This window comes from Papaver somniferum, unplaced genomic scaffold (assembly GCF_003573695.1).
Source record: "Papaver somniferum cultivar HN1 unplaced genomic scaffold, ASM357369v1 unplaced-scaffold_22, whole genome shotgun sequence".
NCBI classification, from domain to species: domain Eukaryota; kingdom Viridiplantae; phylum Streptophyta; class Magnoliopsida; order Ranunculales; family Papaveraceae; genus Papaver; species Papaver somniferum.
Window position 1 is genome coordinate 2,506,360 of NW_020632152.1, and position 15,050 is coordinate 2,521,409.

General features: G+C 35.3%; 1 non-coding gene across 1 annotated transcript; it reads left to right on the top strand.

The window, feature by feature from the left end:
* Positions 1-7,540: 7,540 nt before the first annotated feature.
* TRNAI-AAU lies at positions 7,541-7,617 on the top strand. The gene has a single exon. It is a non-coding gene; the product is annotated as a tRNA-Ile (tRNA).
* The last annotated feature ends 7,433 nt before the right edge of the window (positions 7,618-15,050 follow it).

The window sequence follows — 15,050 nt, forward strand, 5'->3', positions numbered from 1 at the left end:
TAAACTAAGGTCAATTCCTATTATTGATACACAAATATTTGTTGTTGACTCCTATTAAAGTCTGCGGGCATCCAACTCAAAACCAATTGGCAATGAGTGGAGAGGCCCTAATAGATTATAAACCGTAGGATCTTAAATATCCCAATCATGTGGGACTAATAATAATCTCAACAACTCCTTACAATAAGATCAATTTCTACTGTTGATACACAAATATTGGTTGTTGACTACCATTTCTATTGTTGATACATAAACATTGGTTGTTGACTCCCTAAATTAAGATCAATTTCTATTGTTGATACACAAATATTTGGTGTTGACTCCTTAAAGTTGGGAAGTTGTAAGGAGTGCCATTATCATTGTGCTACAAATCATACATTATGGACTAGTAGCCTAGCCCGATTCTAGTTTAGAGATTTAGCTTATCAATGACTTATTCCGGTCGACGTATCTTGTAAATTATTCAGCAAAGACTGATAAGATAGTTTATGGCATATTATCACTAACAGATTACGGATAGCATATGCCAACTTGATTCAGAGAATAAACACAACATTTCCAATATTTTGTTACAACCAAAATTTGCCAAGCAAAAGTTTTGTATTGGTGCTTGTAAAGGTACCCTTGAGCATATACAATCTACTAATATTCGTTTAAAAACCAAAACAAAAAATCATTATTTAAATTACACGTCTGTATTCATCGTTAGCAGTTCAAGGTTAATGGGAGTTAAAGAAACTACACTTACATTGTCTAGTACAACACTATCATCCACACTAAACCTCCGTGCAACGGGTGTAATATGATTAGTGTCGGTGTATCCGGCTTTCCCATTTCTTCCATGCATGTTACTGGGAACCGGTCGCGCTTTACTCGCTGCTTTCACGCACGCTGAATTGGTGCGGTGATGTGGCCTGGTGATATATATATACTTATTCCACGTATTACTTCTAAGAGAGAAACAAATAATAAAAATTTCTGCTTTCACCAAATCCTGCAATTATTTCTCTCTGAATCTCAAATAATCAATTTCAAGATCTGGGGTTTAAATAATCTAGAAAAATTGGTTGAAAATTATAACAAAACTGAGACAGAAGATCTACGAGTAGTATACGTTCTTCATCTTATTGATGGTTGTTCTGTAGATAATCATCATCATAATCATCTATAATCATCGAATCGATCGATTAATAAAATCATGAAAGCTGGTTCTTTGAAGATCTGTGGGTTTTGAAAGGAGGAACTTCTAGGATCTGTTGAATTTTTATATATAGGGTTTGATATTGTCATTTTGAATGGTTTTTTTATGTTCTCAGTGGTGATGATAATTTAAATTATAAGATGTTTGGTGAAGAACCTTCCATGGTCTTTTCTTTTTTGAGAGATTGATGCTCATCAGTCTTAAAATATTTCTACACCTCCAACTAATTTGCCTTCTCTCAAAAAACATGGACTCAAAGCTGATTAACCATAAATCCATAATGAGATTATAAATTAGTGAAAAACCACTAATTTCTTGTATGAGATATTAGCAATAATGTTTTCTGTTCTTTGATGAATTGGTTTTTATGAGGCAAAAAGAAAGATAAAAGAGACTAAATCTAAGAAGAACACGGAACAAAGTTTCTCTTTCACTTCTCAAACTACTATTGAGTCATTGACTGCTAAATGCCAACGTGTAATTAAAATTCATCCCAAACTAGCCACGTGACTTTCCACATGAGAACGCGTGAAAGTGGCGATCAAAAAGAGCGTGGTATCTAGCATTTTCGTAAGCCGTGAAACGTTAAATATTGAGAAAGGATTAGACAAAAACAAGAGAAAGTACAAAATTCCCTAAATTGAAATGATTCGGAGAAAGAAACCAGTATTGAAACATATAATAAGCAAGAAGAGTTGAATGATTTGCAGCATATAAGCAATCGATGGTTCAATTTCTTGAATAAATCATTCAACTTCACAAAATTGAAAACCTAAAAATCATTTCTAAATCAAAATCAAAAAAATGAATTTGGATCCATTAATAACGATTGCGATTTGCGGAAGAAAGTGATGAATCGTTGTTGATCGTGGGCGATGGAGATGCTGGTGGTGAAGTTTGGTTTAATCGATTCGTCTAAGGTTTTTTAGATCCAATGATAACGATTGTGATTTCAGGGGAAAATAGTGGGAGATTCAATAGAAAGATGTTTTTTTTTGGTGGAATTCATAATAAAGAGGTAGATCGTTGTTGTTGTTGTTGATGGTGGCGGAAGATGATGGTGGTGGTGTTTGGTTCGAATGATTCTCGTTGGCGTTTTTAGGGCAGGGGAAGGAGACTTCGACGAATGAGTTAGTAACGAAAATACAAAGTACAGTGGGTAATAATGGAATTGAAAGAAATTTGATATCCTTCTAAAAGTCAGGAGAGTAAGTATAAAATCGTTAGGGGCATTTGTGAAGTCACATGAATAATAGGGGCATTTATTCAATTCCCACTTCCTGATTTAGGCTGGTACGTATACGAATACACACCCGGTGCATTTATGGAAAAAAAAAAGCGGAGGTTCTTTTTAGCCGTGGAATGGGTTTGGGAAGAGTGTGTAAGATTGACGCCCTCTCCTTTTCTCATATTGTTTAGCATGGCTAATAGTGTTACTGAATAGTCCCTTTTTTTTAATCAAAGAATAAGTTCTTATGATAAGGTTTAATAACGCAAATGCTATTTCAAGCACTCTTCACCACACTAATCACCACTCAAGTGCTAGGTGTTGCAGAGATATTGGTCCAATTTATTCATCCAGGACCCACAGTTAGAAAAAAAAGATACACCATTCGAAAAATGTAGGGTTTAGATGTTGTGAAGTGTGAGTAGCACCACCCGTTTAATAAGATTATGATCTGGTTAATTAGTATTCTGATGAGTGAGATAGTGATCATATGGCCAAGTGGTTCTGTTTGCGTTAATCAAGAGCATATCCTATTCTTTGCTCAAACCACAAACCTCCATGGTGATCAGCATTATCAGCACTTTTGGGGATCTCAAACCAAAAGTAATTAGATATGAGCAATGATACACGTACCGTAAGCATGTACCGTGATCTGCACAGCAAAGTAATCTAACGGTTCTAGGGAAGCCCTGAGAGAGATTTGCAGGAGAGTGGGGTTAATGGTGGGATCCACCATCTTTTTCTCTCTCACACAATCTCACGGTGCAAGCTGCGGTACATAGCTTGAGGTGCACCAATCATTTTTTATTAGATATTGACGCAAGGGTAGCCCGTGGAGGAAGGACTCTCCCCCGTCCTCTTGTGGTCTAGTTGGTCCTTTTAGGGGTCCTATGCTCGCATTATTATTTTTTCATATACCTTGTTCCATGTTTGGCACTGAGTGTGTTTTCATTCTCGAGCCTAACCTTTTCTTTTTTTTTTTTTTTTGTTTTGTTTTTTGATTAAGTGAACTAACTACATGAAACGATTTTTTTTTCGCATGCCGCATACGGCTAATTTAAACAAAATTAAAACAACCATCCCATCTCACAGGTGAGACTTAAAAGCCAGCCCCTTCCGGGGACGGAGGTGAGGTGGCAAAATGTGGAAAAACTTGTTTACACTAGCCTAGTTATCGAAAAATCATTGATTAGCTCAGGTAAGAATTCTAGTTAGCCCATTTCTTACATGACTTCTTGAGATTTTCATATTTCTAGTCAGAATCAACGATGATGGAAGGAAGTTGGAAATTACCTCCAACCCCTCTCCAATCTAATCTATTTAGCCTATGTTGTTTACTTGGCCATGTGGAAACTAAAAATTAGCCCAAGTATCAAAATTTGTTAACATAGAGTTTTTCTCTCCTCTCTTTATTTTCATTCCTTTTTAAAAACAATTAAAAAATTTGATGTTAAAATGTTATGATGTAACGGTTCATAATTTTGTGATTCGATTTTAAATCATACAAAGATATAGAAAATAACATCGTAAACTTTTCGGCGGCCTTCGGCCGTAATTTCATAAAATAATATTAACTTTTACTATATATGTACTGTCTGCGCAATGTAAAAATTATTCCTAAACCTTCAATGCAAAGCAGCACGCAACGTCTTTCTCGCTGCATAAAATTTTGAGACAATTAGAATATGGGTGTATGGGATTTTTCTTTTTAGCCCACCCAGGCACAAATTCCTGGTTCCGTCGCCGGCGCCTTCCAAATCCTCAAGGGGCAGGGTCCACTTTTCTCTGGGTGATGGTTTTAAAGGGGAGCGGCTACAGCTGGGACAATAGACTTCGGACATATACGGGACCAGAGGTGGCTCCCCTGGGACCATAGATTTGCAGGGGTGTTTTTGTGTGGAGCCGTGGATGTACGCCACGTCATTTTTTCTCTTCCTTTCTTCCTGTCCCATATTTGTCTCATATATTTTGGCTTTCAAAGCTGTCTAAATTTACATCGATTTATAGGTAACTTCTCGAGGATTGTGTACTCATGAGTGTGACACTCCTATTCCATACGGCCAAGCATAAGGTGGAGCATTTCTTTGTGCTCCAACTTAATTGAAGCTGAATGCTTATAAAGGTATACTCCTCTATGGGTAATGACCATTCTTAGCTTAATTAGACGGAAACTGAATTTCGCCCTGCATATGCCGAATGGAAATTTGGTTTCTGTTTTTTCTTCCAATTTTCTTTTTTCACTGATTTAGATAAATTTTATTTAAGGCTAAAGAAGTTTTGAGAGGAAAAATAGAGGAAAAGAATTTTATTGAAATAAAAGAGTTGAAAGTGAAAAATTAGGAGGAGTAGAACTGGAAAATTGGAAACGAAAAACGAAGTGTCCATTCAAAATCGCACAAGAACTAAACTGAGTTTTCATAAAGGGGATTAGATCTAATCAAATCTTTAGAGTAGCAAAGGGATGTCGCCATATTAAAATGAAAAGAAAGATCACAGTATTTGGATTTCGCTATAATTAAGAAATATAATACCATTGTGCTAAACTGACCGTTGTTCTTTGGCTTTATATTGGTTTTTGCATCCCATAAGAGTCAACAATTGTAATGCGAATAGTACCTGCATAGTTGCACTTGGAATTCTTTGACAAAAAGTGCTCTACAAGATGGACTGACCGACAAAGCATACGCTTTTTGTCGATTTGTTATGCACAATTCGTAATAGGGGAATTTAGGCGCAGGCCCCAAAAAAAAAAATTCTTACCGCCAAGCCCACAATTAATTTCTGATACAGTCGCACCCATAATTATTTAAAAATATTTAAAACGTACTGAAAGACTCTATTACCCTTCATCGTTTTTGGGCATAATTTTTTTTTTTCTCCGCCGGTTTTTTTCCCTATTCCTCCATTAATCTCTGTAACGGATCTGCAAAGATTTTTTCTCCATCATTTAAAGAAATAAATCATTTAAAATCGATGATTCAAAGAAGTAAATCATTTTTGACTAAACCCTATAATACATTTCAACAAAAATGGATGAAACAGACGAAGAAGAAAAAATCAAGTAGAAGAAACAAAAAAAAAGTTATGCAGCTAAATTTTCCCTTATATTGTCTTATGCACTAAACAAAATGATGCAGAAGACATTATGCACGTGCATAAAAATCCATAAATCAGAAAAGTGAAAAAAGTAATGCATAAGACAATATGCAGCTAAAACAAAATAATGCATAATGTCTTATGCATCTAAAAAAACTGATGCATAACAGGAAAAAGTGAGAAAAGTAATGCATAAGACATTATGCAGCTAAAACAAAATAATGCATAATGTCTTATGCATCTAAAAAAAAACTGATGCATAACCAGAAAAGTGAAAAAAAGTAATGCATAAGACATTATGCAGCTAAAACGAAATAATGCATAATGTCTTATGCATCTAAACAAAACTGATGCATAACCAGAAAAATGAAAAAAATAATGCATAAGACATTATGCAGCTAAAACAAAAATAATGCATAATGTTTTATGCAGAAATAATAATGGCATAATGTCTTATGCACTAAACAAAATGATGCAGAAGACATTATGCACGTGCATAAAAATCCATAAATCAGAAAAGTGAAAAAAGTAATGCATAAGACAATATGCAGCTAAAACAAAATAATGCATAATGTCTTATGCATCTAAAAAAAACTGATGCATAACCAGAAAAGTGAGAAAAGTAATGCATAAGAAATTATGCAGCTAAAACAAAATAATGCATAATGGCTTATGCATCTAAAAAAAACTGATGCATAACCAGAAAAGTGAAAAAAAGTAATGCATAAGACATTATGCAGCTAAAACAAAATAATGCATAATGGCTTATGCATCTAAAAAAACTGATGCATAACCAGAAAAGTGAAAAAAAGTAATGCATAAGACATTATGCAGCTAAAACAAAAATAATGCATAATGTATTATGCATCTAAAAAAACTGATGCATAACCAGAAAAGTGAAAAAGTAATGGATAAGACATTATGCAGGTAAAACAAAATAATGCATAATGTCTTATGCATCTAAACAAAACTGATGCATAACCAGAAAAGTGAAAAAGTAATGCATAAGACATTATGCAGCTAAAACAAAATAATGCATAATGTTTTATGCATCTAAACAAAACTGATGTTATGCATAAGACATTGTGAATAACATCTTTAATTCAAATCTAATCATAAATTTTCGATTGAGATCAAAAACATGGAGACAAATAAGGTATGAAAGTTTCCAATTCAGTTGATATCGAAATACTGCAACACACTTCTTACCCTTTTCAACTTAAATTTTAATTTCTTTTTACATCTCGAATAATCAAAGACAACAGAAACCCAAAATCCCCAGATTTAAACCGCAGATTTTGAAACAGAAACCCTAGTTTTATTGAGAAGATTATTCAGAAAAGGATTTGGGAAAAGATTTGACAAAGGAAAAAATCCAAATGTTAAAAACCAAGAATCGGAGTTCACCATTGTTTTCTTCTCGCTTCTCTCTGTTCGTCGCTCGGAGAAAAGGGTAGTTTGGCCTTTTAAAAACTGAGAAGCAGAATTTCATAAATTATGGGTCTGCTACGAATTTTTAACGGGAAAATGGGTGCGCGCCTGAACTTTTCTGTCCGTGGGTTTGACAATGGAAAAATCTGGGAAAATGGGTCTCCCTATAGTTTTCACTTCGCAATAGGCCTCTGGCCCAGACTGAAATCGCCTGAGCCCAACTGCCCAATCCTTGAGTTAATTGTTTCACAATTCAATCACAGAAGTGGCTCTTTGTTGTTGTCTGGAGAGGTTCGTTCCTTTACTAATTTAATGATGCAGTTTGAATAAGCTAAATATGGATATTTTTGTAGGTCATTTTATGATAATTTTTTATCGGCGGCAACTAATTAAACCGTCTGCACTGCAAGTTTCATCCTTCAGTCACCCGTTTTTAAACAATGGGGTGTGTATGTGCTTCTTCGAAAATGCACTTCTTCAATCTATGGCATGGTTGTATGAAGCTTATATTCCAATATTAAGTGAGGGCACATACGACACTTGTGTTTGCTCAGTATGAAAAATGGTAAATCTAGAAAACATTAGGCCCATTAGCTCAGTTGGTTAGAGCGTCGAGCTAATAACGCGAAGGTCGCAGCAGGTTCGAGACCTGCACGGGCCAATGTATTTTTTTCGTTCTTACTTTATTATAATATAACTATAATACTATAGTGTTGTTTTTTCTTTCTTTTTGACTCTTTTGTTGTTGCCGAAATCACTATCGTAACTTGAGATATATGGAAGAAGGTCTGTCATTCAAGAAAGAAGAGGGGGAGGATGAAAAGAAAAGAAAAGCTTAACATGCATGGGGTGCATTAGTGGAAGAGGCACACAGAAGGTGGCTTACATTGCTGGATCTATATATGGTGGCTTACATTGCTGGATCTATATATGGTGGTTGTTAACTTGTCTCTGCAGCTCATTCCAGCCATCTCTGTAAACTTGCTCTCTCTACAGTGCTATGGCTACCTCTCTTTGTGCTGGGTCTCTGTGGACTTATTTCGTTTCGAACTCATTGATTTCAAAAGCCAAAGATAGACTTGATAGTAAACATAAAAACGTTAAATTGGAAGTTGCCTACATGATAAGTGTACTGAAAATAATGATAGAATTAAATTGGGAAGCTTGAAAGGGAATCACTGGGTATACGAAGGAGCAGTCCAGGATCCAAGTTGAAAACGGTTTGTACCAGTAAATCGGACAACCAACTGCTCAATGCAACCCCACCACAATCTCCCTAGGTGAACAGCATTATTAGCACTACTGACACAAGGACACCCCCGTGGGGAGGAAGGACCCTCCCCGTCCTCTTTGTGGTCTAGTTGGTCCTTGGAGGTCTTATGCTCGCATTATTATCTTTTCAGTTTGCAATATATTTGTACGTAGGAATCTCATCAACATACTTGTATGTCAGGGCTCACAAGACTCGTGTACCATGTTCCATGTTTAAGCAAAAATACTGTGCAGAAATATATACAGGATACCATTTGTTTTAAATGGGACAAAGAAGCAAAATTTAGCTTGTTAGTAGGAAATTATGGCCAAATTATGCTCAGAGCAAGCTGGGTTGGGGTGCAAGTGCAAACTCTTGCATGGGGCTGGTTCCGCCCCTGGCTGGAGTTGTGCTATCACCCCTCTATACATATTTTTACGTGATTCTATAAAATGTCTGTTTATTGTGCACTGAGGCGCATGATACCACAGGTCCGTAAGACTATGAGCCAAGCTAGCTACTTTACGATGGACGTTAAGAGACCTATTGTTCACCGAAGAAAAAACGATTTTTTTTTTCGAAAGCCCATCTACTAAACAAATTTACCAAAGCCTCTCTCATATCAGAGCCATGTTCCGATCCTGAGACCTGTGGGGTTATGGGCACATGAGCCAGGTTCGGATGGGACGTGTGGGGTTATGGGCACACCACGCTTCCGCTGCGCCACTCTGATTTATTGTTCATAAGTTCAGTTCAGCGATTTTCATCAGACTCACAAGACTAGTGTACCATGCTCCATGTTAGGTATTGAGTGTATTCCGATTCTTGAACCTAACTGAAATGAATATCTATAATATAGCTGGAACGTGTATTAACAAATAAGACTCAAGTTGTGCTATGACCCGTTCAATTGCAGTTTTAAGTAGTATGATTTTACATCAATTTATGCACAACTCTATGAAATGTATTATAGTTGAGCTTTAGACTTCACGACGTTCACCAATTGAAGAAGAAGATCTATTATGGAGCTTGGAGAAACTTCATCAACAAAAGGTATGTGGAGACTAAAACGTATCTATCACTCAGAAGTATACTATTTTCTATCTTCTAATGAGACTAAGTCGTAAAGCTATATAGACTTTTACATTATACACATTTGATATTTCGATCCGAGTTTATCTTGCTTATCTATTTATTGAAATACGTGTTGGAAGCTTTTAGCTATGTTCATCGTGTTCTCAATGAGTTTAGTTGGAAATAATTTATTTGTTGGAAACTAAATATTAAGTCAAAAGATGATCATGTGAAAATTACCTTGAACATCTTGTATGATTTGTGTGAGATAGTCATTTGATGTTAGCTCGGGAAGTTTCATATTGATCACTTGAAAATTACATGAACCTAATGGTATGTGTAAGATTACCATTGTCGTCTTCTAAGGATGTTTCAGTGATTGAAATAAGAATTTAGAAAAATGAACCATGTCTGGATACAACACCTAATATGCGAACTGTATTGTGATGGTTCAGGTCGGGAACTTTTGTTTGCGTACCTAGTGTGCAAACGGATTTAACTGAGAAGGTACGAAACTCTTTGCGTACCTAGTATGCCAACGGGTTTACCTAAGTTGCGTCCAGAACGGTTGTTCGCGAACTGGGTTTGCGAACGGCTTGACTAGGCCAAGGTCCAGATCTGTTGTTTACGTACCTAGTTTATAAACACAGTAGTTAAGTTATAGAATTCGTAATGTATGGTTCTCATACTCATGGAATAAAACATTTATGATTTAAGGAATGCGAGTTAACTTTGCAAACCATGGCTTAATGTTCATGAATTGATTCTTGTATAAGTACTTTGTACAATCACGAATCAAACCGATTTCGTTTCTATTTGTTCATGAATATTTTATGTGATAGTGAACAATTGAACATATCTATTTGAAACACAATTAGATTCATTTGATTATTTATCATATTTGATCTAGAATTGTTAGATGAATGTGGCTAAGCCAAAAGTGTTCATATGACTAACTTCGGTTAATTGTTATTGAGCCAGCCCAATATACACGTTTATGTTTCTTTTTATCATCTTGACATATATTAATTGTAAGGTATTTCAAACATTACTTCAAAAACATGCTTACTGATTTAATAACCGTATGATTAGTTCCCCAATTATGCTTTTCTTCCAATTTTAAATCCATTACTAATGCACTCTCTCAGTTGGTGCACGAAGCCTTTAAATTCAACACACATGGACGCAAGGCAAAGAACTTTGTCGTGGTTCTATCCGGGATGTATTTTTATGACGAGGGATGTTGGAGGCATCGATGAGCTTCTCGTATCTATGAGTTCGAAGATATGGGATAATGAAGTTGCTTCCCAGTTGATAAATTATATCCATAATTATATTTGGAGTAGTTTTAGCCTTCATGTATAATGGTAAAATAATTTTTATAGGGGTTCTTAAAAAAACAAAAAAAAAGAACATACTTTTACTTGACAAACGGATAACAAAACAGATTCAACCGAATAATACGGTATAAATCCAAACTTAATTAAAAGGAAGAAAAAAAATGAATTAGAAATTGAGGCATAAGAGCCTACGGATAATAGCGGTTATAGACCACTGCAATATAACTTATTAAATCATCATCCATTATATACATATTTTCTTTTAAATAAGAATTTTCTTTGAAAATCTATTTTATCATTGACATTTATCATTATAATCGGGACCTCCATAGTAAAAACATATCCATTTGTATTATGGTGGTCATTTTCAATTTCCAAGACATAGCAATCTGGACTTGGAACTCTTGTCTCCACATTTTCCAGATCCTTGGCCACGTTGCTTTCATAAACTACCTGAACCCAATTAAAATAACTCGATGTTTTCAATCCACCTTCTGAAGGGAAATGACCGCTACCCATTTGTGTCGAAGTATGTCGTCATTTACTCTTGTGATTCGTGATTTCTCTACCAGCTTTTTTGTTGTTGTTGATGTCATTGATAATTCTGAGAAGAGGGAACTTGGATAATCTCCGACCGGATTACCTTGTATTTGGACCCACCATTGTCCACCAATTTGTTCCTGCCAAATTATTCAACATTATAAATAAACCAAAGTTGATAATGAATATAAAATTTAATTGGTTGTATTTTCTTACCTTATGAATACTGAAGATGGCATCTTTCTGGATGCCATTGAAAGTGGATACCTCAGTGAAACTTCCAGCAAGACAGATATCTGATGTTGTTTGTACAAAACCATCACATAAGAGGTTGAAGCAACCCGAATTCTTGTATCTGTCATTCTAAAGGAAAATAAGTCAATTGGTTTGATCTTCTTGATAAAATAATGTCAAACAATAATATACATCCTTTCAATATGTTCTCGTCATTAAGACATTCCGTATAAATAGGTAATAATATTTACCGCCCAGTATATAAAGAATCTAGGATGGTCGTTTCCATGTATGTGTTGGCTCACCTAATCAAAAACAAAGATAAAATTCAATGTTGCCAAATAAGAAGATATAAATTTGCTTGTATATAATTTTTGGCATATAAGTTACCATCCATCCGGCTTCAATGGTATTTATCACTTCGTTTTCACCGGATAAAACCCAGATTTGGGAAATACTCATTTTAGTTGGTGTTTCCGTAACTGATTTCCAAATATTTATTTTTGCTTGTACTCCAAGAAAATTTACATTCACATCGATTACCGCATACTGAACAATGTATTTTTATGCACATACAAAAAAAGAAAAGAAAACATTCTGGGGGTCTAACAACCTCACCCAATATTTTGATTAGCAATCTGTACGGACTAACTCCAATATACTTTTAAGAGAATCAACTAGACAGTCAGACTCAATCTTAATAAAAAGTATATCGAGGAGTTAATATCTCAATCTCTTGATTTGATTACTCAAGAAAATAGAAATCTGCGAGTTTATATCAAATACAAGGATAATAAACTTGGATGGTACCAAAGACCAATATCCAAGGATCAACCAATTTCCAATCAAGAACCAAAGGTTGGATTTCACTATTGATCGATACAACGCATAACCTGTTATATTTCAATTATATAACAAAATATAATGTGGAATAGAAATAACACGGACACCGTAATTTTGTTAACAAGGAAACCGCAAATACAGAAAAACCCCGGGACCTAGTCCAGATTGAACACCACACTGTATTAAGACGCTACTGACACTAGCCTACTACAAACTAACTTTGGTCTGAACTGTAGTTGAACCCTAATCAATATCACACTGATTCAAGGTACAATTGAGCACCTTACGTCTCTGATCCCAGCAGGATACTACGCACTTGATTCCCTTAGTTGATCTCACCCACAACCAAGAGTTGCTACAACCCAAAGTCGAAGACTTGAATAAACAAATCTGTATCACACAGAAAAGTCCATGATAGGTAAATTTGTCTCCCACAGATAGACCTAAGAGTTTTCTTCCCAAGAACCGATTGATAATACGTACTAATATTCCCGAAGAACAACCTAGAAATATCCATCACCTCAAAAAATATTAATCGTACGGTAGCGAAACAAGATGTTGCGGAATCACAAACGATGAGACGAAGATGTTTTTGATTTCTTTTTATCTTGCCATATCGGAGATAAATCTCAAGACAATTATTCAATTGAACTCGTACGATAGAAAATGGCAAGATAAGATCGCTAAACTACAAGAGAGGTACTTTTGTCTGGCTTCACAATCCCAATGAAGTCTTTCAGTCGTTAACCAACAGGGTCTCGAGAATAAACCTACGGTTAAAGGAGAATCGACTCTAGATAAACCAACTAGTATCACACAAGAGGTGTGGGGATTAGTTTTCCCAGTTGCTAGAGTCCTCTTTTATATAGTTTTCAAATCAGGGTTTGCAATCTATGTTTGCTTAGTAACAAAGCATTCAATATTCACCGTTAGATGAAAAACCTGATTTCTCCAAGCTAATATCTTTCAACCGTTAGATCGAAACTTAGCTTGTCATACACGAATGAAATGTATTTCATTTAGGTTTGAGTAACCGTACCTAAACGTGTACATTTAAGTTTCATAAAGTTAACCAATGTTTAGCCATATGTGTACTTTCATATCAACCGTATTCATCTTCTTCACAACTAGTTCAAATGACTTCAAAAGAACTAGTTGAAGAGTTTTTCAATTTCTTAGGTCTTTATACATAGACACAATTGAAAAAAATCGGTTTGATTCATTTGAATCAATTTATGAACAATATAGCCACGTTTTGCAAAGATTGCATTCCTTATTGATTTATTGTTTTAATTCCATGAACTACTGATTTAGAAATAACCACCTTGAGTACGCGTAAGAGTCGTGTACCTTACCTACCGGAATTGAGTTGGGAAACTCAGAAAAAAATTTCGGTTCGAAAACTTCTGACATTATGCGCACGGGTACGCATACCTAAGGTGACTCGTTTTACGGTTTGCAAACTTACAAACTCCAGCAGAAATTTTCGGTTAGAAAACTTCCGCGAGTACACGTACGGGTATGCGTACCTAACCTGTCTCCTTTAATAATGACGCATGCACAAGTGCACACAATTGGTTTCCAACACATGGATTTATACAGTAATGTGCGAATACACTATATATGCTTATATCCATAGTTGGTTACATAATCTCAACTCTACATTTCAATCATTGAAACATTCTTCTATAATGTTATAACAGTCGTATTCACAATTATCGTCATCAAAGCTATTTTCAAGATTGAAACGTCATCATGACTTTCGTCACGGTTAAAGATGAAAAGTGGTTAAAGTGAAAGCTTACCAACACATATTTCGAGAATAAGATAGGCGAGTAAACTCGGCTCGAAATAGAAAATGTGTATGTATGAAAACTATCATACTTATACGACTTTTTCTCAAGAGTAGAAGATAGAATAGATAGACTTTTGAGTGATAAATAAGTTCAAGTCTCCACATACCTTTTATTCGGATGAAGTTCCACTGGTTCCTTGAGTAGTTCTCCGTCTTCGTAAGATTCTCCATGGAGTCTGGAGCTCAACGACACTAATCTGTCCTAAACCGAGACTTAGCTATAAGTATTATAGAAATAAAGACATATAGTTTTGAAAACTAAATTTGAAAAACATGCTTGAGATAGCAATGCATGCGAGGTCGACCGAGCAATGTATGTGAGGTCGACCTAGCAATTCTCTAACAATTTCCCCCTTTGTCAATTTTAGCGGAAAAACTATCAATACATATGGATTACAAAATAAATAAAACTTTGAAGCTTCTCGTCCACATGCTTGATCTCCATGGTGCTTCAACATTACTTGAAAACTTCGTCTTTTCCATGTACTTTCATGATTCCATAGATGTTCAATTCAACATCATAGTTTTTGAAGTTTCGTAGCCATAATAATGAGAAAACAAAAGCCGTCGATCATTGTTATACAGTGTCATAGTATTATTACACAGTATCAAAGTTATTATATCACAACTTCGACAACAATACTATCGTGATATGTATCACTCCCCCTTAGTCAATACTTTCATCTCAACATGAAAACTACTCCCCCTTACATAATGATCCGAAAACCATATGTATTTGTGGTATGAACTACACATTAATTCTCTCCCTTTTTGTCAATAAAATTGGCAAATGTACAAAAATTAGTGGGATCGTAATGAAATTTCCACGGAGATGCTTCAAGACCAAATAAAAGTGAAAAAGCGGGGGTCTAACAACACCACCCAATATTTCACTTAGCAATCTGTATGGAATAACTCCGAAATACTTTGCTAGAGAATCAACTAGACAGTCAGAC